The 25,704-nt window shown below is 45.4% G+C and overlaps 1 protein-coding gene across 6 annotated transcripts in view; it reads left to right on the forward strand.

Annotated features, from left to right (window-relative positions):
• The window catches only part of FBXO25 (F-box protein 25), an 823,789-nt gene that overhangs the window by 715,581 nt on the left and 82,504 nt on the right, over positions 1–25,704 (forward strand). The window lies entirely within an intron of this gene.

Below are 25,704 nucleotides of genomic sequence, written 5' to 3' on the forward strand. Positions count from 1 at the left end.
GAAGCCAGACTGTGATCGATGAAATCAATTGTAAATTGCCACATGAGAGGAGAGTTGGGAGTTGATATGTCTTTCCAAAACTTTAAAGAAAGCAGAAAGAAGGGATATAGGGTGATAATTTGACCAGCAAAGAGGATTAAGACCGGGCTTTTTCAGTAAAGGAAGCACAAGAGCGTGTTTCCAATTCTGAGGAACATGACCTGAGCTTAGAGAGAAGCATTGAGAAAATTAAGAATCACGCTAAGGACCGACTCGTCCGGAATCCTAAGCTTGGTTGAGGGAAGAGGGTGAAGTGGGGAGCCGAACTTGATAGTTCCCAGTAATGATTGGAGAGTGGCCATGTCCAGCGGGAGCCAGACCCTGATATGTCGAGCCTCATCTGAAGAGGAAGCCTGGTAAAGTGTCTCAGCCTGATCAACATAAGAAGTAGCAGGGAAGGTAAAGTTACCTTGATGAAATGAGTCTGAATCAAGTTGGCGGTGAATGGACTCTACCTTATAAAGGAAAAACATCGCTAGTTTGTTACACTGATGTTGCGTGAGTAAGGGAGCAGGCAGAAAAGTACTAGCTGCTGAAAGTTCTTTCACCACCTTTCCGTAAAGAAGGTGGTGCGAGCTGATCTACACAGAACATGGTATTTTGTCAGTGTTTTCAAGTAAAATAACTTCGCCTCTGGCACATAGTGCTTCCTCCACAGCCTCTCCAGGAATTTACAGCATTTTTATCTTGTTTGAGAGTCAGGGACCCAAGGGGCAGGAGGGAGCATTCTGAGTTGAGGTTTGGCTAACGAAGGAAAGGTCGAATCAATAGCCTCAAAGAGCCAATGATGCACAGAAAGTTGGCCTGGGTGAGGTTGGGAATACATCTGGTGTTGAAGGCAAGAACGACGTTGATTCACAAGCAAATAGATCAAGAATAAGGTACAACTTTGCTTAGGTTTATTCATCAGATCGGCACAGAGCCAGGGCATGACATCACAGGAGTCTATTACATTGTACTATTTAAATAATACTTCACGGGGTCACACAGCACTCCGATTTACATCATGGCCCAGAGTGACTTTTTGATAACATGTTTTTTGTTTAAATGGTTCTATTTAAATCTACAAGGGAGGAGTTGGGTGAGGTGAGTGAGGCTCGAAGATGTGCTCTAAATATGGTGAGGTGGCGACGCTGCATATCAGCATGAAGATCGTAAGAAAAAGTCTAATCATTAACATAGTTGCACGTGCTAAGAGCTACTCTTACTCAAAAGACAACTTTAACAAATAGTTTCCATCACAGGCTCTTTCATAGATTCACATGTTTGAGTCATTCCGTCCCTTTTAGCGGCACAGTCACCTCATTAGAAAAGACCCAAATGCCAGTCAATGATGTAAGAGTGCATTAGACCTCTAAGAGGAAAGCAGTTTCTTTGCCTTTGTTCCCAGCCAAGATGTCCATCTTCCCAGATGCTGCTCCTCCTAGCAAGAAACCTCAGTTTCCAGAAAACTCTCCTACACAGAATCGAATCCTAGGATAAAGAAACTTATGGAGTAGCCACTAGCCCTACTCAACTCCACGTAAAATGTCAAGATGATGAGGATGACAACCTCTATGGTCTGCAGGATGAACTTGGCCAGCGACATTATGAAATGGGGACCTAACTGTGGCTATTGGCAGCCTCATTGTGACAAAAGTTATGATGAGTATTACGGAGATCCCTCCTTCCAGGACCGCGAATGGTAGGGATGATTACAAACCTCATTAATTATCTTCACCCTATGATTCAAGACTATTATTTAAGGTTTGCACATACTGTTCTTCATGCGGACATTCCGCAATCTGGTTGAGAACAACCACCATCTGTGCTTCCAGCATCAGCACCGCCATTATTACCTCCACATCAAATTTTGCCTTCACCAAGGTTGGTTGCAAAAGTGGATGCAGATTCTTCAGATAAGGACAATGAATGAAGAAGATATGCTTTTCAAGAAATCTGGAGCACCATTTGATGAGTGGGATAACTCCTGATTCACCTCTGAATTATATTGCCCATTTTCTCTTTTGTCAAAAAATCGAACTAACTGAAATTGAGTGTTTCCTTTATGACTTTAAAGAGGCACCTAGGTAATCTCTGAAGGTGATCCGTGTTATGAATCATATCTGAAAGAGGAGGATATATCCATGCAAACACTGATTCAGTCTCCGCTATACTCCCCATACCGGAAATAAAATATATAACCCCTGATAACACATCTGCATGACTCTTTGGTCATCCCAAGACCAATTCAGTTACAATGCAAGCTGCTCAGCGCCACTCCAGGGACCCATTTTCGCAATGTATCCCTTAATAGAGAGGGTCACAAGAAGGACCTTTTTGGAAAGAGGATTTAAATCTGCCTCACTTGGAACAGCACATTGTTTGGTCATAATTGGAAGTCACAATTCCCAAATGTGGGCAAATATGACTCCATACCCTGGCGTAATAGATGGGACTGCAGATTAGGCCGGCACTGCTTTTCTTTTAAAAACAGTGGTGATATGACAACAGGGGTGGCTGCATTCTACAATGGTGACCATAGGGAAGCAAGTGAACGAAGCCTGTCAAACCGTTTCACAGACACTGCAAGCTTACCAGGAGCTATACTGTATCAACGTCAGCCCTTTTGTGGAATTCGAGACAGAGGTCTTCCCTCATAGAGAGATGGCTTTCATTCATACCCTCCCCAAACCACAAAATCAGTCTGCGCAACAGTCATGCTACAGACACAATTTGCCTCTATCAAATACACTTCTTAATTCAGGTTACACCAGACAGAAATATAGAAACACGTATTTTGTTAAGAGTAAACAGCAGAATTGTGGGTGGCAGGATTACTTCCTTCTAGGCTCAGTGGAAAAACATAACAATGGACCGATGGGTCCTGGATTTGGTGAAATATGGTCACAACCTGAAATATTTACAAAACCTTCCACTAATGCCACCATGCAGAGTAACTCATCATCTGGAAGTCTTGGGAGACTGAGATCATGTCAATGCTTCACAAATGGAACCTGGAACAATCCCCTGGCTCTGATACACGAGGATTCGAATCCACATTGTTCCTGATCAGGAAAAAAACAAGAGAAGGGAGTCCAATATGGCCCTCCAGCAATTCAACAAGTACCTAAGGAAGCAGTCGTTCAGAATAGTAAGCCTGCAAGAAGTATTTAGATTGCTGAAGAAAGCGAAGCTCAAGGCTTCTGTGTATTGTCCATGTAGCTACAGGATACGTGCCCTTCACTTACCCATTCACACCAAACATCTCAAATTTCTGAGATACGAGGTAGCTGGGCGCGGTTATTAATTTAAGATTCTTCCCTTTGGTCTCAACCCAGCACCACAGAGATGTACAAAATGCATGGCAGCAGAGGCAGCATTTTTATATCAGCAGGAAGATCAACTTTCTGTACTGAGATGACTGATTAAGGGGAGGACTGCAATAAGAAAAATGTTTACCAATGCATATATCCAACTATTTGGCACTCTTGGTCTGACCATCAGTTTAGCGAAATCGAAGCCTCTGCCCACAATATTCATCTCGTTTCTAGATGCCCTTTTCAACACCAGGATTGGCAAAACCTTTAAATTGGATGAAAGAATTGTGCACTTCAGTGTCTCCACCAGCAGACCCAAATGTTGTCTTGCATTTGACCAATTCATTTCTGCAGTCTTTGAATGTGGTTTTGGTAGAGTGCTTGGATTCCCTGTGGTGTCAAGTGACCAACAAGTCACAACCAAATCAAAGTTGTTTTAACATGTTGATCAGACCAATCCAATCTCTCAAAGGGTTTAGGCCGACCCTCGAGATCTGGAAGCTAAAGGTCATTAGACGATCCAGGACAAAGACTTTTGTATAGATAACTTGAAATTTAGAGCCTTTCAAAGGGGATTACATTACTTTCATCCCAAAAGAAATGCCAGGTCTGGAAAGACCAGAAGATACCACTATGGTGATCTAGATCAACAAATAAGGCAGCACAAGTTCTCTTATCTTTTAAACTAAGCAAAGACCCTGTGGGTCTTGCCAATAACTCAAAGAATAGTATTAATAGACGAACAGTTGCCAGATGCAGTGAATACTTGGATTTATCCCTTTACCAGGACCAAAGGTGTCTCCCTATAATGGTAATTGAATCTGGTTTGAATTGTCAAAATATTTCTTAAATGGTGTCTTCCAGCATAGACCGTTTTGTGATGCCATTTGATAGGAAATGCTAGTTATTCACCAGTAGGCAGTGGCATCCAGAAATGAGTGAGGAATTCATTTCCGGTATTTTGGTACAAAATATGCGAATATGCCTTTTCTCCGTTTCCCTTCATTCCAAGATTTCACAGCAAAGTCAAGTGAGAACCACGCCGACATATCCTGATTGCTCCAGCTCAGTGCAAAAACAACAATTGATGGACAGAATGCAGAACAATGTCATACATTCACCCCGGTACAGAGATCTGGGCCTAAATCCATCGTTGTTTTGCACTCCACACCACCCCAGTTCAGACAAGGCCATATGCAAATCAGCCTTGACCCCATGCCTCATGGGAACAGTCAAGCCCGAACTGCCAAGCCATGTCTTCCCTGGACCGGAATCCAGCATCCTAGGACCGGTTTATGGCTATCAGCCGTCATCAGCCAGGATAGCTTGACTCCAGTGGTGTGGAGAGCACTGGACTCACGTCTGAGCATACCCGTCCTGCTCGGGGTGACAAATGCAAAAACAACAGTTGATGGACAGAATGCAGAACAATGTCATACATTCACCCCAGTACAGAGATCTGGGCCTAAATCCATCGTTTTTTTGCACTCCACACCACCCCAGTTCAGACATGGCCATATGCAAATCAGCCTTGACCCTGTGTCTCATGGGAACAGTCCAGCCCGAACTGCCAAGCCATGTCTTCCCTGGACAGGAATCAAGCATCCTAGGACCGGTTTCTGGCTATCAGCCGTCATCAGCCAGGATAGCTTGACTCCAGTGGTGTGGAGAGCACGGGACTCACATCTGAGCATACCCGTCGAGCTCGGGGTGACAAATGCAAAAACATCAGTTGATGGACAAAATGCAGAACAATGTCATACATTCACCCCAGTACAGAGATCTGGGCCTAAATCCATTGTTTTTTTGCACTCCACACCACCCCGGTTCAGACATGGCCATATGCAAATCAGCCTTGACCCTGTGCCTCATGGAAACAGTCCAGCCCGAACTGGGGTGGCTTGGTGAGCAAAATAACAATGGATTAAACCCAGATCTGTGACTAGGTGTGAATGTTTTGCCATTGGCAACATTCCGTCCATCAGCTTGTGTGTTTTGCTGCTCCAGCTCAGGGATCACCAACATTTGTTCACGGATGTGCTCAGAAGTTGCACCCATCCTTCTGGGGGTGAAATCATGAAGTACATTTGAGGGACAATGTATAGGTTCTACACCACACATCTTCAAGCTTATGGGCATAGCTCCTGAACACATGGGGTTTGCAGCTATACATACAGTAGGACTGCCAAGACATCCTAGCCTAAGCTAGGGCTTCTTCCACTGTTAAATCAAATCAAATGGAACCATTTCTGTCTCTGGTGGCAGGACTCAAGTCTGCATCCAATTTCCATACAATAACATACAATTCTGCCTTACTTCTTGCATTTAATTGGTCAGACCTTAAATATGCTTCTTGTAAGATACATCAGTTGGCTGTCTCAAGTCTTTACCAACAAGGATAGTTGAAGAATTTCTCAGTCTGATCAGAGCCTTTCTGTCTGTCTGAGTCAATCCTCCTCAGTAGGATATAACCAGTGTTCTTACTCTGTTAATGAAAGATCCATTCAACCCTATACATAAGACAGACGTTTGTGTCATAGAATACAGCTCTACTTTTAGCGCTAACTTTTGTAAGGCCAGTCGATGAAATACAAGCATTTACTATCAAACTCCCTTTCTATTGCTTTTGCAGGGATAGTGTTATTTTGGTACTAATCCAAAGTGCATACCCTGGGTGCCTATTGACGTGCAATCTAAGTGAACTGGGTATATGTAAAGCCTTTTTTTTTTAAATCCGACCACAAGTATAGCAAGAGCTCTGCACTCCTTGGACATTCAAAGGTGTTTAGAATTCTGTATCAATTAAACTAAAACATTCAGACAATCGGACCAGCTCTTCATAACCTTTAGCCATCCATCGAGAGGGTGCTCAGTCTTGGAACTTTGGATAGCTTAATAAATTATGTCAGTTCTTGTTTTCTGTCATCTGAAAACTTGTTATTCCTATGATGTAGATCCAGCCCACTCAACCACATGCGATGCTGTTACAACACCACTTCATGCTGGGGTTTATTTACTTTTTTTTAATTCTTTTTATTAACACAAAAAATAAAAATAAAAGCCAAAGCATCAGGTGACAATCTTGACTTTCACAATATGTGAGTATACATGTTAATACATCAAGATGACTGATCGGATAGAATTCAGGGATCACTGAGACTCCAACGCTAGTACCTCTTCTCTGACCTCCGTAGGTGCGCAAATATCCCTTCTAAATCCAATCCACGCTCCCCATACCTTCCCCCACTTCCCCGGGCAGCCCCAGGCGATATATAGAGACCTTTCCCTGAACATGCACCAATCCAAATCTTCCATCCATTTTCCAATTTGGGGCGCCTGACTAGCACCCCACAACTGAGCAATATTGCGTTTAGCGATCATGCATGCCAGTGTCTCCCACACCTTCCCGGACGTATTCAGGTCCGTGGGTTCCCAGACATTCAGGACACATCTACGGGTCTCCAACGCCAGCTCTACCCCCATGACCTCCCGGATCTTCTCGTGAATTTGACCCCAATAGTCTTGTATTTCAGGACAGTGCCATAGTATATGCATAAATGTTCCGACCTCCCTGCATCCTCTTCCGACATTCATCACTACTCGCCAGACCCATCCCTACCAACCGGGGCCCCGTAGTATAGGATCGGTGTAAGATCTTTAACTGGACCAACCGAAGTCTCATGGGAACTGCTACTACTTTCAGGGAGGAAACTGCTTCCATCCAATCCTCAACACTAGACCATCCGCACCCCACTGCTCTCTAAGGGTCGCTAGTGGATCTCCCATGTGTTTTTTTCTGGGAGATAGCCATCCAATATCCGGTCCTCCAAAGGGAGAGGCCTCCGGGAGCACGGATCCTCTTGGGACATGTGCTTATAAGGCATGTCTGACCTGAGTGTACCGGTCCCGCTCACTCTCCTGCAATTGATATTTTTCCTTTAGGGCGTCGAATGTAAGGATACCGTCTTTCCCCCAGACATCTTTTATCTGTGAGATCTCGATGAGGTCCCATTTATCAAAGCCCTTCGTTTTCCACAGGCTACCCAGTCTTTCCGAATTCCACAACGGGGTCGCCTGGGTTAATTTCCCTTCCCACTGAAGGTTCTGAGTGGCGGCATGCCACACTTGTACTGCGTGTGCCGGAGGTCCGACAAGGGGAAATCGACCATTCCTGGTATACAGGGCTCTCGTAATATCTCCCCCCGGTATCTGACCGCGGTCCATCACAAATCCCGGGTCTAAAGGGGACCCATACACTGCGTGATTAATCGCTGCAAGTTGAGAAGCCCAATAGTACTTCCGAAGGTCTGGCAGACCTATACCCCCGTGATACCATGGAAGTGTAAGCTTGGAGAAGGCGATACGTGGCCTGCCCTCCCAAAGAAGCTGTCTTTGGAGGGACTCTATGTCCTTAAAATATGAGGGAGGTACAGGGTCCATAGAGTTCTGTAGCGCATATGGGAAGCGAGGGAGAGCCATCATCTTAAATAGTACAGCTCTACCTATAAGGGATAGCGGCAACATTTTCCATCTCGCCGCGTCTTTGCGGAATCTGGCCAGTGGGGGCCCCAAGTTGTTATCATATCTCAATTTCGGGTCCATGGTCACATATATACCCATGTAACGAAATCCTACTGATTCAATCTGTAGTGGGCAGTACTCCGGGACCACGGGAGGGTCTCCACTGAGGATGAAAAGCACAGACTTCGTCCAATTAATGGCAAATTCAGAATATCTCCCAAATATTGTCAGAACATCTAAAAAATGTACCAAGGATTCCCTAGGGGTAGTGAGATGTAACGAAATATCCTCAGCGTATAGTGAAATCTTATCCTCCCACTCCGAAGTCCAGCGCAACCCTCTGATTTATTGGTCCCACCGGACTCATGCCGCCAACGGCTCAAGGGTCAGAGCAAATAGAAGTGGGGACAGCGGGCACCCCTGTTGTGTGCCCCTGTTTAAGGCAAAGTCAGCAGATCTGTGGTTATTCACCACCATTCTAGCCAGGGGACTCGTATACAAGAGACGGACCCACCCAATGAATTCCTGACTGATACCGAACTTTCCCAGCACTGCAAATAAATATGGCCACTCAACACTGTCGAATGCCATGGTCTCATCCAGGGACAGCAGCGCCGCTGGTTCATGTATCTTCGATACCCCTCCCAGGATCCCGTGCAACCGTCGTAGGTTGAGGGCCGTATTACGGCGCGGCATAAAGCCCAACTGGTCCGGGTGGATCAGATTGGAGATAACCTTAACGAGCCTGGTTGCTAGCAGTTTTGCCAGTACCTTAGGTTCAGTATTTAATAGCGAAAGTGGTCCGTAGGAGGAGCATTGCGTCTTGGGCTTACCGACCTCATGAATGGCCACAATATTTGCTACCCGTTGGTCGTAGGGGAGTCGGCCCTTTTCCTTGCTCTCCACAAACATATGTCGGAGAAACAGCGCCACCTTATTCGCATTGAGCTTATACAGCTCGATAGGGATTCCATTCGGGCCCGAGGCCTTCCCGGAGTGAACACCCCTAATAGCCTGTGCCACTTCGTCATTCGTGAGGGGGGAGTCTAGGTATTTCCTGTCCTCTTCTGACAGCTCAGGCATCTGGATGTCATGTATCATTGCCTCATTTTCATCCTCCGTATAATTACATGCCGACTTATATACCGAAACGATAATAGTCCGCAAATTCCTCTACTATCACTTGCGGATCGGTCACTCTGCCTGACTCTCCCGTATGCAATTCTGGCACCAGTCTCGACGCCCGCTCCCCCTTCTCTAACCACGCGATAAGTTTCCCTGCTTTGTCACCATGTTCATGCACCCTACTCCGAGCGACTGCGTGCTGCACTTTTGCTCTGTCTCTTGCCAGGGTCTTATATTCATCTTGGAATAACCACAGACGGTGTGTTGCTTCGGGGGTGGCATCTCTCGACACCTCCTTCTCCAGGGCTGCTAATTCTGCCTCAATCTTATCCACCTCTGCCCTTCCCTTTTTCTTTTCCCCCGAGACCAGTGATAGCACTTCTCCTCTGATGACCGTATTATAGGTCTCCCACAATGACTGGGCCGACTCCACTGTTCCCACATTTCCATGGAAGTATCTTTCTGCTGCTTGTATCACCTCCTTTTTGGTGTCGGGATCTCTTAAGTGCGATCCTCCCCGCGTCCCGTTGCCCCACCTCCATTCTAAGCCAGACCAGTGAGGGATCCGAAATCCCTCTCCCCATATGACGTACCTCCCGGACCCATGCTGCCTGCAATGCCAGCACCAGAACATAGTCTATTCTCGATAAGGAGTTGTGCGCAGCAGAAGTGTGTGTGTAGTGCACTCTGTCTGGGTTCCTCAATCTCCACCCATCTACAAGGCCTGTTGTGGCCACGAAATCCGGCAGCCACCTCTGAGATGGCGCTAGAGTTCAAGCCGGGTGTCTATCAGCGTCACCGTCCATCATCGCATTGAAGTCCCCACCCACAATTAGTATCCCAACAGGCAATGTCAAGAAAATCGCACACATATCACGATTGGTATCAGTCTGGAGACCTGGCGGGACATATACTGATAAAAAAGTGACAGTTCTTCCCTCCCACAGCCCGAGACACCGACATATCTGCCTCGATTAATAGCCCATGTGGCCTGGATAGACAGTGGAAAGGAGTTTTTTGTTAAAATGCCCACCCCCCTAGACCCCGTGGTGAAGCCGGCATGTGCCACCAATTTATAGCCACCCCTATGGAGAGCCATACAATGATTACCGACCAAATGCGTCTCCTGCAGCAACACCACATCTGGGGAGTATCTCCTGATCAACTGGCTCACCATCCCCCTTTTAATTTTGTCTCCCAGGCCATTTACGTTCCAACTAAGCGTGGATACCCCTAATCCCTTACTACCAGAAGACATTGTAGCGATAGATCCTGTCTAGGTTACCCGATGCTATACCAAAAGAAACACAAATCAACAATAATTCTGCATCAAATTGAGGCTGATATAAGGAAAAAAAAAACAACACTCAATCTCCCTCCCCCACCCTGCACCCCTGCATACAGCTTACGCTCATCCCCAACTAGCAGTGTGCCTGTCGCCCCCACACCATTCTAAAACTAACTAAAGGTAGAAAATAGAGGGAGGGCCCGGACAATCCCTCCAACCCCCTCCTTCCCTGTCTCGACATCTCTTTCCCCTGATCTATGCATTTAATAATGATATCATTCCTCTGTTCCCAGACAGGGTAAAACAACCCTCATAAACAGAATATCTCAACTGAAACCCTGCTTTCGTCGGTTCACAATAGGTTATTGTTCGTCTGCTTCGTCACGGGTCACGGCCTCCGTCTCAGCAGTTTATATAGTCTCCAACTAGTCCGCCGCCACCTCCGGATTGTCGAAGAACCAAGCCTTCCCATTGAGTTCCACTCTGAGGCAGGCCGGATACATCATGGCATATTTTAGTCCCTTATCTCTGAGCTTCTTCTTCACCAGTATGAAGCCCTGACACTGTTTTTGAACCATTTGGGTGAAATCTGGGAAGAAGGAAAGAGCCGCGTTTTCATATCTCAGGGGAGCCTCGGCTCGTGCCGCCTGGAGGATGGCATCCCTGTCTCAAAAATTCAGGACCCATGCAATCATGGGACGAGGGGGTGCCCCCGGCCTGGGCCTACCCCCCCCCCCCCCCCCCGGAACCCTGTGTGCCCTTTCAACTGTAAAAAATGTGCTACGGCCCTTAGGCTTGAGATGATTGAGGATTATATTTTCGACAAATAAATCCGGCGTTTGACCTTCTGATTTTTCCGGCACCCCAAGGATGCGGACGTTGTTACGTCTGGCCCTGCCCTCATAGTCGTCCAGCTTGCGGTTCGTGAGGGCTCTTGAATTCTTAAGGTCTCACACCTCTTGCTGCAGCAGATTTACATCATCAATTAAGCTGGCTGGCTTGAGTTCAAGTGTCTTGACCTTCTTATTCGCCTTCGTAAGGTCCGCCCATATCAGCCCCATCTCTAGAGTAACGGTGTCCAGCTTATTGTCCAGGACCTCCATCTTCTGGCCCAGGGATGTCTGCACTCCGGTAATCGCTGCCATAAGATCCTTTAACGTTGGCTCGATGGGGGATTGCACAGCTTCCTCCCCCCCAGGCGGAGTCTTCCTAATATCCACCGGGGACCCTTTGAGTAGGGTGTATCGGTCCAATTTGTTGGACTGGTCAACTCTGGACCCCCTGGAGGACCGAGGCAGGGACTTCCCCTGTTCCGTTTTTGTCGCTATCCCACCTCTTTGGTCCACTTCACCAGGTGCGGCGGCCTCCTCACTGTGTACCAGGGGCTCAGATCCCCACCTGATGCCCCCCGATGAACCGCTCACTATCCCGCCCGCTCCGGGTATCCACTATGTCATTACTCAGACGCACAGTCGAAAACGCACCTCAGTTCCCCAGCCGCACCACTCTTCACTGCAACGCCTGTCGCGCTTTTCAGGGGCTTCCCGGTGCAGTCCTCTATCGTGCGAGTAGTCACCTCCAGCTCTCCCAGCTGATCCAAAAGAGTACTGTCTGCTTTCGTCAGCTCCACCTCATCTCCTCCAGAGGTACATAATTCGGGGCCTCCGTCCGCCGATTCCCACACCCAGCCTCAGACAAAAGCAGCGCGGGAGGGCCAAGCGGAGCCACGTAGGCCGACCCCTCCTGCTCTTTCCTTTTTAAGCACCCCGGTGGGTCCTTTCTCAGGCGGATCCCCTCAAAATGGGGTAACTTCTTCACTTCCTTATTGGCTCCACACTCACTGGGCTTCTCAGAACTGGGCTGCCATTGAGCCCCGTGACCACACCTCACCTGACCTCTGGCTCCCCGCAGCCACCGCCCGGGCTCCCACCGTGCCCCTGGATGCCTCTGCGGGTGGGCGACTGTTCAGCAGATGTGTGCCCGTTTTTGGCCGATCTCGGCCCTGCACATTTCCGGGAGGCTCGGTATCTTGAGACGCAGCGTGTGCCTGGGGCTCCCCCCCCCCGCTCCTCAGCGCCGCCGCCGCTCTCCTTCGCGGCCAGGCGCCCCAGGGGATCCCGCGCTTTGTAGTTCGGTCCGCCGGCGGCTGGACCTCGGCCTCCGCTTGGTCTGTAGCTCGGGCAGTCCCACTAGTCAGGCGAGGCTCAGGCACGCACTCCTTGCGGGGCCTCGAACCTCTGCAGATGGTCCCGGCACGTCAGACCATCCGCGCCTCCTCTCCGCCGCTTCACCGCATTGCCGCCGGGCCCTGCTGAAACCAGTTTTCAGGCCGGTCCAGTGGCGGCCGGGCCTCGGCCTCCGGTTTGCGCCCACTTCCGGGCAGCCTCACGAGTAAATCTAGGCCCCGGCTTTCATGCCGACCAAGGCCCCACACCGCAGGTCGACCGATCTCCATCTCCAGAGCACCGGGACGGCCCAGAGCGGCACCCCTCGGGGATCACTACTATTCCCGGTGCTGGGGTGGGGGTACAGGATTTGTGTCAGGATAGACCGGCAGGGAAGGGAAGTCGGCGGAGCCGATTCCCTACACGGCCATCATGGTCGCCGGCTTGGCTCCTCCCTGTATGCTGGGGTTTATTAATCCGACATAAGCAGGTCAGCTATATGGAGAAGTTGTCATACCTTCCCAATGCATTACTGTCTGGATACTGATTCTACACGACTCAGTTGTTTGCCAGGATGTGTTGCAGCATCAGTTTCACAGAGGTGAGCCTCTTCATGATAAAGTTTCAGATATTGCACAGTATGATATGCATTGCATATGTTTGAACACTGATTTAACTTCTGCTTGCTACTCTGATTCAAGTATGTAAATCTAGGAAGTATCCAGTGCCGGAGAAGAAAAAAGTTATCTTTAACTACAGTTTCACAACAATTTTACTGTTCAAAGATTCACATGCGATCCTCCCTCCTCCTTTTCCAGAGTCTCTATTTGATTCTGATCCTTTCACACTAGTGCTTTAGAAATCTTAAGTATGGAAGCCTCTGGCAGGGATGGGGTTTTATACACTCGGACCTCATTAGCTGAAGTTCATGTCTTTTTGTAATGAGTTGACTGTTCTACTAAAGTGACTTTATTTGTACTGTTTTCAATGCAAATTCTTTGAAAATGCTATTAAATGGTGGGACTCCCAGCTCGACTACAGGGAATGATCCGCGAATGTGATTGTAAGAAAGATACAAACGCAAGAGAACTGTAGTTATACGTAAGTAAACTTTTTCTTTTGTGCTTGGGAAGTGCCAGGTTTTTAGTGCTCCTCATAGATCAAGCTGTTGGTACATTTTTCATATGCTGGCGGGAAGTGAATATCTTATCATAGCAATTTGCATGTGTTGCCATTAGTGAAACCTTTTTTGAATGGCTGAATGGCCAAGAGTGGAGCTATTTTAGTTTGAAAATATGTAGTTTGGTTCTATTTATGGAATTTGAGATGAAAGATCCAGCACCATGGACTAAGTACATTATTTTAAAACTGATGTTTCTAGCTACAGGCAGCGAGAATAGAGATTGAAAGGAAGGTGAAATGTGATTCAGGGAATTAAGGTTGAGCTGTCTTCTAACTGCAATCTAGATGGTCTGTAATTTCTGAATCATAAGAACGGATGCTTCGAAGTATACACGGTTGCCATAGTGTAGAATGTAGAGTAGTATGTTGATGGTGCCTTGTACAATACAAAATAAACTTAAATAAGCAAAAACTCTACTCTGGCATTTCATTTTGTAAGAGAATGCACTTGTTCCTTGATTGTCTTGAGTGAGATTCATATTTCTTACTTAGAGTGATGGATTTAGAACTGCCCCAATCTCATCTGGTCAGATTGTGTACTGGCGGTATATGATGCATTTATCACAGGTTTGTATCTCAGTTTTTCGAGTGTTTAGCTTGAGTTGATTTGTTAGTATCCAATGTCAATAGGCAGGAGGGCTTAGCATATAGAGCAGGAATCGAGATCAGACGAGCTCTCAAGCTTTTGCATAACTTGCAAGTCATTGTAACGTTTGGGACTGAAAGAGGAGAGGAACTTGAGAAGTTGGCTAGGTAGTCATTAAAGAGGACAGAGGCGATATGTATCCTTGATGAACTCATCCATCGAGGGAACAGGAGTAGAGTAGAAAGAGGGCAGTGATAGTATAAGGGATCTCTTGCAGACAAAACAGACAGTTCAGTGAAGAATAGTGCCTAATCTTTCCATCATTTTGAGCCTTTGGAGCCAAGTAGGATGATGGACATAATCAGAGGCATCTAAGCAGTCCAATAGCAGAAGTGATGCTACTTCATTTTAATCCATGGTTATCTTAATGTCATGTGGCTTTACATGTAGATTCTGTTCTGTGACCAGGCGGAATCCTGATTTGATGTAACAGAGAAAATCATTTACTGAAGGCTGATAATTTTATGTTGGTGGCTGTTTTTTTCGGTTTGCTTTGAAGTGGATTATTGGAAATTGGGCAGTAAATGGAAGGGACTATTGGGCAGTGCTTATTTCTTTTTTTTTTTAGTTCATCTGAGAATGGACCAGATTCCAGGAATTGGTTGTTAATAGCTCTGACCAGGATGGCTGCTGTGCTGTGGATGACTATGTCTTTGAGGGTATGTGTTTGACATTGGCCCGCTGGTGATTCTGATGTATCACAGTGTAGTGAAGGAGTCACTCTTGTGGTTTGGCACCCTATGATGACCTTCGACTACCATCATTTTAATTGACTTTAGTGTGTTATTTTACCCTAGCCTGGATATATGAGACGGTCCTGCATATGCCTTCTTCTCTTCTTTCTTGTAATCTTGTTGTTTTTCAGTGGGAGCTGTCACGGAGTAGAACAGTCTTGCCAAGAATAGAAGGTGTGAGATGTGCACTTGAAAGCAAAAGAAGGAGAGAGAGGTGTGGAATGTACTTTTTAGTTTCGAAGTTCGGTGTTGTGAGTGGTGATGCACACATGTGCTCGGTGTTGTATATTGAGAGATAAAGTATTTGATGCTATAAGCATTTGTGCAGAAATGTGCATTGTGTTGTACATTGATGAGAATTATGAAGGTCTTTCTATTGGCTTTGACCTGGCCTCATGTCTTCCTGTTTTCTGACTTTGCCTTGCTTCAGCTTTTGTGTGTGCACAGCAGTGCTTGCAAGTTGTTTGGGTTCTGAGAATTATGAAGTACTTACTATTGGCTTTGACATGGCCTCATGTCTTCCTGTTTTCTGACTTTGCCTTGCTTCAGCTTTTGTGTGTGCACAGCAGTGCTTGCAAGTTGTTTGGGTTATGAGAATTATGAAGTGCTTACTATTGGCTTTGACATGGCCTCTTGTCATCTTGTTTTCTGACTTTGCCTTGCTTCAGCTTTTGCGTGTGCACAGCAGTGCTTGCAAGTTGTTTGGGTTATGAGAATTATGAAGAGCTTACTATTGGCTTTGACATGGCCTCATGTCATCCTTTTTACTGATTCCGTTTTCTGAACTGACGTCATTTTCTGTGCTCGCACGTAGCTGCAAAGTGGGGAGGGCATGTTTCTTCTCCTCACTTGTTTTTCGCTCTTCACTGACCAGAGTGAACTAGATATTATATGTGGAATGTACAACCCTGCCTCTGAGTCAAAATACGGGAGCTTGGCCAGCCTCCGTCTTGGCCTTGACGCAGACTGGTACAGCCAGCTCGGTCTTTTCTAATGAAAAGGGGGCAAGGTTTTCTAGAAGCTTCGCCTCATGTTTAGTAATGGTATTTAAGCTGGGAATCTTCGAGGGCCAGGCGAAAGCTCGCCACAGAATAGACGTATTGCTGTGGAGGTGACGGAATTTGAGTCCTGATCGAACTCCTTCCGGGGCTGGTGAAGGGCTCCCACAGCTTGAGTTGGCAAGGATGTTGCTTAATCGATTGGTGAGGTGTTCCTAACCATTGTGTATATATTGTCTACTCTTTATTACTTGTATGTACTGTATTTTATTCTAATTGTTCATTTTAGTCACTTGATACTTGGGAATCTGCATTTACTGATATATTTGGCCTACTGTTCTAAAATGTTGCATTAATAAACTTGTGTGTGTTATTTTAAATGCTCCTGGATTTGTCTTCTTGCGTTGCCTAAAGGGTGGAATGCGTCTTTTCCTCGTCTTTAGGGAGTGCTGCTCAAAGTGTATTATTTAAAGGTGCAGTGGTATATTTGCCTCCAAAGTGGAAGTGCAGTGTTTAGGTGTGGCTTATTGGTGAGTAGTCACATTCATTACACACAAGCATTTGTAACATTGTGGAAATCATCTCTTCAGATAGAGGGTTGAAGGAGATTAGTCTGAGTTGTTGAATGGGTTGGGAATTCAGACTAATGTGTATGTTGATTTGCGTGACTTAATTGATTGTAGAATCAAGATATTTTATTAAATAGTTTACATTCACGAGGAAGCTTTTTGCTAGGGAGTCACAAAGTTCTTTGCAGGTGGCAGATTTGGAGGTTGAACATTCAAACTAAGAAATTCTGTTACTGTCTTGATTTTGTTAATAAGACTAGCAGGTTCAGAGTTACTCCATGAGTAGCGAATCAGTTTGGCCTTTCTAACCATGGTTTTAAACAGGGGTGGGGGAATCATATCGCCCGACGCCCGAGCCATGTTGATGTTTATGATGGGCAAGAAGATTTAAAGTCTAGTTTGTCCGAGGGACAAGTAGACATTAAATTGCGTAAATAATAAATATCGGAGCTTTGGGCACTCTGGGGCGTACAGAAACTCAAAACTTTTCGAGGCCTCTGATTGTCATCAGCATCGGATCACGCTCCCCTCTCCCCTGCGTCGGAATCATGTTACACGGCACAGGAACAATCTGTGCCCCTGCCTCTTTTAAACATGAATTGAGCACTGTCAGCATTTTAGCACGTGAGTTAACCCCAGAGGGGCCTGAGGTACCAGCTGCTGCAATGGGGTGTCTTTCCGCCGTCACTTCTAATAATCTGTGCTTTGACGAGAGCACCAAGACGCAGCCCTGCAAGAGACTTGACAGTGAGTATCAGATACCGGTGGGGAGGCCCGGGATTGTAACAGTGTTAATTGTGAGGCTGCATGGTCCCGAGGCAGGCGGGTGTCTACTGCGAACCTTCATGAGTGTGTTGCATCCGTCTGTTCTGCCAGAGGTGTATGCGCGCCACCTGTCAGTGTGGGAGACTTTGTATGTCACTTCTTTGTTTGTGAACGTTACTCATTTGGCTTGTTTTTCAAGAAACACTGGCAGGTCAACTGGGAGGTCAACTCGTTTCGTCAGGATCACAAATCGTCTGAAGAGATATTCAGGATTAGACGTTTTTTTCCTAACGCAGTTAACAATTTTGACACTGGACTACATACCTTGCCAGTGAAACTGAAGTCTGTATCAATAGGAAGTTTGTGATCTTTATAGTTGTGTGGGCGACTGCGCATGTATTTTGGGATAGTTTAAGATGAGTGGGTCTGTGTATGAGGAATTGGTGATGTCTAGAGTTTATTTTTATTATTAGACGGGGTCCTGGGTGATATTGAATTAAGACTATTGGTTATCTCAGTCTGGGGGTGGGTTTAGGGGCACTCTGCAGAAGAAAACATAGAATGTCTGTGCATTTCCGAAGGTCATGAAATGCAGGGCATCTCAATGCCTCAGAAAAGCTGCACATGAAGGAGCAGGAAAACATCGCTTCAATGCAACGCACTTTCAGCATTCACTAGTAAGAGGCTTGGGAGAGGGTGAGGGAGGAGAGGGGTTTTCATTCTTGTAATTTCGGCCTCTGCCCTTTGTAATTTGCTCCTGTGCCGTCCTCATTCCAGGAATCGGATGTAGGTTCCTGTATTTTTTTTTCTCGTCCCCTTAACTCTGTGTGGCCCTGTGCTCCGAGATCTGGCCCCCACCGCACCCTCTACATTGCTGAATGGGTAAAGAGGATATATGACAAGCTCCATGTTGCGCTCAAACACGAAAGTCAGTTTTCACAGGGCCTACACTTCCCAGCCATCTCTGACTTGGTCTCTAAAGCAGCCAGGGCATGCATTGTGATTACACTTAAACTGCCTGTCCCCGATAACCTTGTGCATCAGACACTTGCGGTATCTGAAATGCAAGTGCAGATGCACGGCCACTCTATTTATCTAGTGCTGCAGCCTAGTACTTGCCCGTCAACCCTATCGCTTCTGAACCAATTAAAACAAATATGCAGTTGATGCGTACATGTGCAAGGATTTTTCTACCAGTTCCTAATGACTTTGTCTTCCTCTCAACTGAAAAGAAACGCTGTGCTCTGATCCCGGGCCCTTTCGACTTTAGAATGTAGTAGCTGATTAAGAGGTGGGCTAGTGGCGGCATGGTAGGAACAATTCTATGACGTGTGCGAGAAGAACACACCAGTAGGATAGCACAGCCTATGAGTGCACCTGCTGCATAATTCTTGTGCTATGCATTAAGTGCAGGTCGAAGAACCTGTACACCCCCATCACTTATCCTTCACAGTGCAGAACAGAGCACCTGCAGGAATGGGAATACAGGGTGCAGGAGCAAGAAAAATAGCTCAGTGAGTTCACCCACCTGTTGCCACCATAATTATAATTGCTTAGTTCACCCGCACTCTAGCATGGTGCTCCAACATTCCTAATGTCTTCTTCCTCTGCCTTTGTCCGGAAATATGGGATGTGATCTGGTTGCAGTTGCACTCCAGCTAAAGGCTCATTCACAAAGTGTGTTTGTCAGTTATTAAGACATAACTGGTTCCTAGATTACTATGGATTTATATTTTAGCAATCTACCCCCAAACGGTTTCTGGCTAAAGATGTACCCTGTGTGAAAAAAAAACAGTAGCACATGTGTGTGTTATTGTATTTGATTATTATCTGTAATAAAGGGTGGGGCAATTACTGGAGGGTCTTTTGCCTGCAACCATTAGCAGTAGGTGCTGTATACAATGCATTATGTTCCAGTTATTAATTAGGGGTGTTAACTTTATTTGCTGTCAGTGCAAGGTGTGCGTTTCCATTTTGTCTGAAGTGGTGGGTAGGTTCAGGTTGAGAGGAGCTGTAGATTTTACTTAATTCCTAAATATTCAAATGCACTATACATGATGGGTCGTGTGTATTTGAAGACCTTTACACCTCTTATGGCTAGGAAGTAGGGAGAGATGGGCTTTGGCATGTTGGCATTTGTGCAGTGTGTTGGTTCGTGCCCTAAGTATGGTTGTGGTGTACCCCCTGCTCCCTTCCTCCTACAACCTTTTTTGGTCCTTCAGGGAAATACGAGATGCGAGTCAGTCTGCAGAAGGGGTTAGATGATGGTCAGAGACCACAATAACAGAGAAAATAAAAACAGGGAGTGGCACTTTTTGGATGTTTGTCAGCTGAACAGTTAATATTGGAATTAGATATCCTGGTAGTTGAAGCATAAATAATCTTAATTCGTAAAATTTGCCTTGACTATCCATCAGGCCAGGAAAGGGTTTCCAACTCTACTGTGATTGAGCCCAGGTGTCCTTGCTTGCTAGGTGTGACATGGAATGCTGAGTCTTTCCAGTGACTCGTGACCCCTCCATCACAATGATCCTTAGCCCTCCACTTCTAGATTGACTGTTTATTTAACTTAGCTGTCCTTCCCTTTGCTGTGAGAAGGGAATGAAGTTGCATTTGCTGCTGCGTAAGTTTGTGTGTGTGTGTGTGTGTGTCATATGTTCTACATAACTTTTATTCCGAGTTAGACAAACTTGCACATCCACTGACGAGTTGCCTCTCCATATCAGTGAAGCCTCCGCTGCCGCTTCCGCCATTACTACACCAGTACTGTGCAAGAGAACCTCGCACTGATATTGCCAGTTTTGTATATGATACTTGTGTGGGAGAAGAATGTGTAGATGTTGCCTTGCATACACCATAATATAACCACCTTACACCTGCCCAGGAGTGTAAAAGGAGAAATTGATTTAACTTCCCCATTAAAAGTATAGAAACTCAGACAAGAATCGTGGATACGGTCTAAGTGAACCACAGTACCTCTGCTACGTGATTTTGCTGCTCCATGAAGAGTTGATAAGCTTGGCCAAGAAGTGCAGTTATTCCCATCCACACATGTTTATCAGAACATCTTTTGCGTATTTTTGAAGCAGGAGAGCTAGGAGTTGGCCATACGAAGGAGAAACCCTTTCTGTCCTACAGGTTCATATTACGACACCGTCATCCCCAAAGATAGCAATAAATGTAGTCAATTACCAGTCTGCACTCTGCCTTTAGATATCATTTCTTTACATATGAAATTCTGTCACAGACAAACCTGCTGATACATGGTGCAGTGCACAATGACATCTTCACACATGCTGTACAACTAGCCAGTTCAACATTTGCATATAAGTGTGTATCACCATTCACTGCATATTTGAACTGGCATTTGAAATATGTATTGTACATATGTTGCACTGATCGCAGTGCAGGCTCTCTCTGTGCAGACCTAGCTTAGTGATTTATACAGTAGGTAGGGCAAGCAGATATGTACAGAGGGCAAGTAGATTTCTGTAACATTTTGTCCCTTGGCCAAGTAGATTTTTTGTAAAATTCCACACCCCTGACGTTTTATAGATTCTGGTGTGATATTGCAGTACCAGTATGTCATTAAGGTTTTTCTCCTTTCCAAAGAGCATTTGATAAAAAGTCAAGAGATTTGAACTCTGGTGTCATCCAGCCAGCTTTCCAATGCTGATGGGAGGTTATGGTGGACTTCATTAGGATTTTTTTTGTCTTAGACCTATGTCAATTTAACAAATCCATAGCTAACATTGTTGGCTTATTAGGTAAGAAATAGAAACGCTCAGTTCAGTTTAGAAGATGGGAAGATTTGGATTGCTCATGCTCTAGCAGTATCTCTTGGGATTGTAGCACAAACATAACTGGAGAAGGAAATGTGTGAAAGTTGAACTAAATTATAACCAGATCACTTTGTTGAACACATGTTTTTTGGTAATGTTGATGATGGGCAAATATAGTCTTGAGCTGTGTGGGTAATACTGGAGACCAGGCTCTCAAGTTTTATTTTTTCAAGGTTGGATATGAGTTATTTGGATTGTCAAAGTTTTAAAGTCACCAAGTATGCAAATGTTTGGATGTTCTAAGATGATCTTAGAGAAAAAGTCGAGAAATAGGTAAGCAAATGTAAGATTGTGTGGTCCAGGTCTTTTGATCGGAATAAGTTATGTTTTGAAGGTAAAACAAACACCTCCTCGATTCGGCACACAACTAGTCGTATTAGGAGCATTATAGTCTGTTATGGACTTTACAGTTAAAGATTTTTTTGTGGCTGGCATCTACAAAGTGTTGGAAGTGGGTCAGCTGGGGGCAGCGTTATTGTTATGAGGATGTTGGTTATAAATTACAGGATCGTAGCTCAGGGCAGCAGGACCTCTGGGAATAACTTCACCAGAGACCTCTGCTTCATGGAAGGGTGAAGCACTTGAAAGGTATGCACCTTCTAACAGAGAGACTTCATGTCCACAGTAAAAATCCTAATGTAGGCTAATCCTATCTGATATGAGAAGTATGCTGAGCTCAAGAAGGATATGTTGTTGATTTGCTTTTAAAGAAACACAAGTGTTGAGGACGTTTCTAGGCCTCAGACCTACATGGAGTCAAAAAAAGAGGGAATAGAAAAGGTTAAATGTTCACTGATACAGAATATGTCAGATGAATTATCTATGTACATTTTTTTTTCTTGGCCCACTTTGAGATTTCCGAGAAAAACACGTCAGCCTGGTTGTTTGGTCTAAAGCAGACTCCTGAAAAGGGAAGTATGCTGAACACTTTGTTTAGCATCACACATAACAGCCCCTGATAGCCACAGCTCTTCCTGAAATTTGAAGACAGACCATTTCCTCTAAATCTTGTACTGTTTTGTGTAATTGACCCAATAATTGCGCTTACATTTTTGAATACCTGTGCCTGTCAACATTGCATACACTTAAGATGTCCTGCACTAAATGCCCAAATAGCTAAACACCTTAAAAGAAATGATCAGTGTTTTGTACACAGGTGATACAGTGTAGAATCCACCCTTGTTAAATGACAGAAAATATTTGTATGTATCAATTAATTAGGATTTGTAAAGCATGGCTAATCAACTGATAGGGTATCCAGGTGCTTGCAGGCCCCGGAGGCTTATTCGAACAGCCAGGTCTTCAGGACCAGTGGGATTCCGGAAGTGAGTTCATGGTCCAGAGGTGTGTGGGGAGGCTGTTCCAGGTTTTTGCTGCAATGTGGGAGAAGGAGCGTCCTGCACTTCTGCTTCGGTAGATGCTGGGAGTATAGGCAAGTGATGGTTGGTGGAACTTCAGGTGGTGGTGAATGTAGGTGGATCTTTATTTGTGTAGAGCCTTGTGTGTGTGTGTCAGCAGCATCAGTTGGCACCTTTTCTGTACGGGGAGCCAGTGGGATTCCCTGAGGTGGAGTATGATGTGGGTTTGTCGGGGCAGGCCAAGGATGAGTCTAGCTGTGGAATTCTGTATAGACTGAAGTCTCTGTAGAAGGTGTGTGGCGATTCGTACATAGAGGGCATTGCCGTAGTCCAGTCGGCTAGTAATGAGGGCTTGTGTCATGGTGCTTGTGTGTAGGGGTAGCCATTTGAAGAGTTTACATAACATGCACAGAGAGAGGAAGCAGACGGAGGAGAGAGTGTTGATCTGGGATATCATGGTAGCTGTGTTGTCAAAAATGATTCTAAGGTTTCTGGCATTGTTGGAGGGAGTGGGTGCAGGTCCTATGTCTGATGATCGCCAGGAATCGTTCCATGTGTTTCTGTTGTTGCTAAAGATCACCACTTCCGTCTTGTCTGTGTTCATCTGCAGGCAGTTGTTCTGCATCCTGTTGCCGACATTTGTTATGCATCTGTGGAAGCTGGTTCTGGTGGTGGTGGGGTCATCCGTGAGTGAGAGGATGAGTTGGGTGTCGTCCGCATAGGAAATTATATTGGGACCGTGGGATCTAACGATGTTTGCCAGCGGGGTCATATATGCGTTTAAGAACTTGGGGATGAGCCTAGGGGGCACCGCAGGTGATCTTATTGGGTTCAGAGGTGAAAGGTGGCAGGTGGATCCTCTGGGTTCTTACAGTAAGGAAGGAGGTTATCTGAGCCTGTCCCCTTGGATGCCAATGTGTTGCAGTCTTTCGATCAGTGTGTGCTGGGATACTGTGTTGAAGGCTTCCAAGAGTTCGAGGAGGATCAAAGCTGCTGTTTCTCCATGGTCGAGAAGGGTTGGGATGCCGTCTGTGGCTGTGATAAGGGCAGTTTTGGTGCTGTGATTAGTGTGGGAAGCCTAATTGGGAGGCGTTGAGTAGCTGGTTCTATTCCTAGTGTGTTGTCAGTTGATTGTTGATGATCTTTTCCAGTACCTACGCTGGGAATGGGAGCAGGGAGATTGACAGGTAGTTTTTGAGTACACTGGGGTCGGTGGAGGTTTTTTCGAGTAGTGGTCTGACTTTGGCGTGTTTCCAGACATTGGGAAATGTTACAGTGGTGATAGAGGTGTTGAGTAGGGTGGTTAGTTCCTGGCGGATCATTTGGTTTCCGAGGTTGAAGATGTGGTGTTGGCATGGGTCTGTGGGAGCTCCTGAGTGGATGGATTTCATGGTGGATGTGGTGTCCTGGGTGGAGAGCATGTTCCAGGTGGTCACTGTGTGGTTCGTGCTGGTTACGGTGGTGGCTTATCTGTCTAGGAAGTCTGCAGGTGTGGGTTTGGTAGTAGGTTACTGCAAGCCAATGCATACTCATCCCATCGTGATTGGATCAAAATTAGGTATATACCAACACAATGTTAGTTGCTAAAGGCGATATTAATGTGCGTTCTCACGTCATACAGTTGTCTGAGTCTTAAGAGGAAGTTTCTCTAGTAAGTGCTGATGAGAAAAAAAAAACTAAGGAACTATGAAGTAGAGTAGATTTGTTACTTCTGCTGACATTTTCACATCTTTGAAAGTTTGTGTAAATGCAAAAGATTGATTTGGTTAGATGATGAATTTCAATTTTGTGCCACTATCATCCATGACGAGAGCTGCAGGCGCGGCTGTCTCCCTCATGGCTGAATAATCTTGCTCCAGGTTTAATGGAGATGTTTGAAGTGGTTTGCAGCATTGTAAGTGCTGAAGGCAGAGGGGGGAGGGGCTCCTGGGAAAATGTGGTTGAAATTTTTGCAGTTGTCATTTTGGACTTGAGTCGTGTTCTATTGTCCTGGTTGTCCTTGTTTTAAAGGAGTACCTTCTGGGTCCTTGTAAATTCGCCTTTTTAAGATGTTTTCGAAGTTCTTGTTGAGCTTTGATGAGTGATAGTAAACTGTGAGTGGTGTGGCTCACAGATAACATGGAGTTCTGTTTTTTTTTAAGTTCATACTTCGCAAATCAGACAAGTTCCCCAGCGGATTTTGTCCTTTTAATGGAGATCTGTTCTTTAGTTTCTCTACTTTTTTTCCGGAATTCTGAAGACTGACATTCAACATATATTTGAGGGTTACTTGCAAAGGATTTTGTTTCTTAAAATATGCATCTTCAGTAGTTTAGAGTTTCGTTTTTGTTTCAGAATCGCTACTGGATCGTGCATGAAGAATATGAGACCCCACACGCTCAAATTAGGCACTGGTCTCACTACTTTTCTTCCACTCAGAATTGCAAAACAGCATATTTAAAAAAAGTGTTGTTTTCCTTAATCTGGGAAATATTGTATCCTTCACCCTAAAGTGCAAGTTTCTCTCTTGAAAACAGCAGATACTGTGTTGTGAAAGGCTCCTGGGTGTGTCTATTGGAATTGGTTTGAGGTCAGGCACCTTTCCTCTTCTTTCAAGTTTGTAGTTTTGTTATGCGTTTTGCTATTTGGAATAGTAGCTTAATCTGTGCGATTAGTTTTACAGTTGCTCATGGGTCAGACTAGGTTCTTTCACAGTTCACTTATTTCTGTCGTCTGCATTTGTTCATGCCATGCTCCTAATTGGAAATGTGTATCCTTCCGTTTTGTATAAAATATAGCACTGAACAAAAAAATTAAACCTCACATCACTTAATTACTATTTAGAGATTATTTGTCAGTGCAAATGCGTGTTTCATTCCAAAACAATGCAGGTACTTTGTTATTGTTGTCATATGTATAGCATCTTTAACAATTGATTGGATGTGCTACAATGTTGCTTTGACAGATAATTTCCAAGACTGAATGACCATGACTTTGTGGCTATAATATGCCCTTGGGGCAAAGCACGTGCAAGAAAGATCTATTCCTTCCTCTTTCATTGCTGTAACTGCAGCAAATGTAAAACTCTCTGGCGTGCATGGTCCTCACACTAGAGACTTTCTAATGCCACAGTACTGTCTCACTGCACAGCCCATAAAATCCATCCAGATCTTCCTAACCTTTCTGTTCCCATT

Source organism: Lissotriton helveticus, chromosome 6, assembly GCF_964261635.1.
Source record: "Lissotriton helveticus chromosome 6, aLisHel1.1, whole genome shotgun sequence".
In the NCBI taxonomy this organism is placed as follows: Eukaryota; Metazoa; Chordata; class Amphibia; order Caudata; family Salamandridae; genus Lissotriton; species Lissotriton helveticus.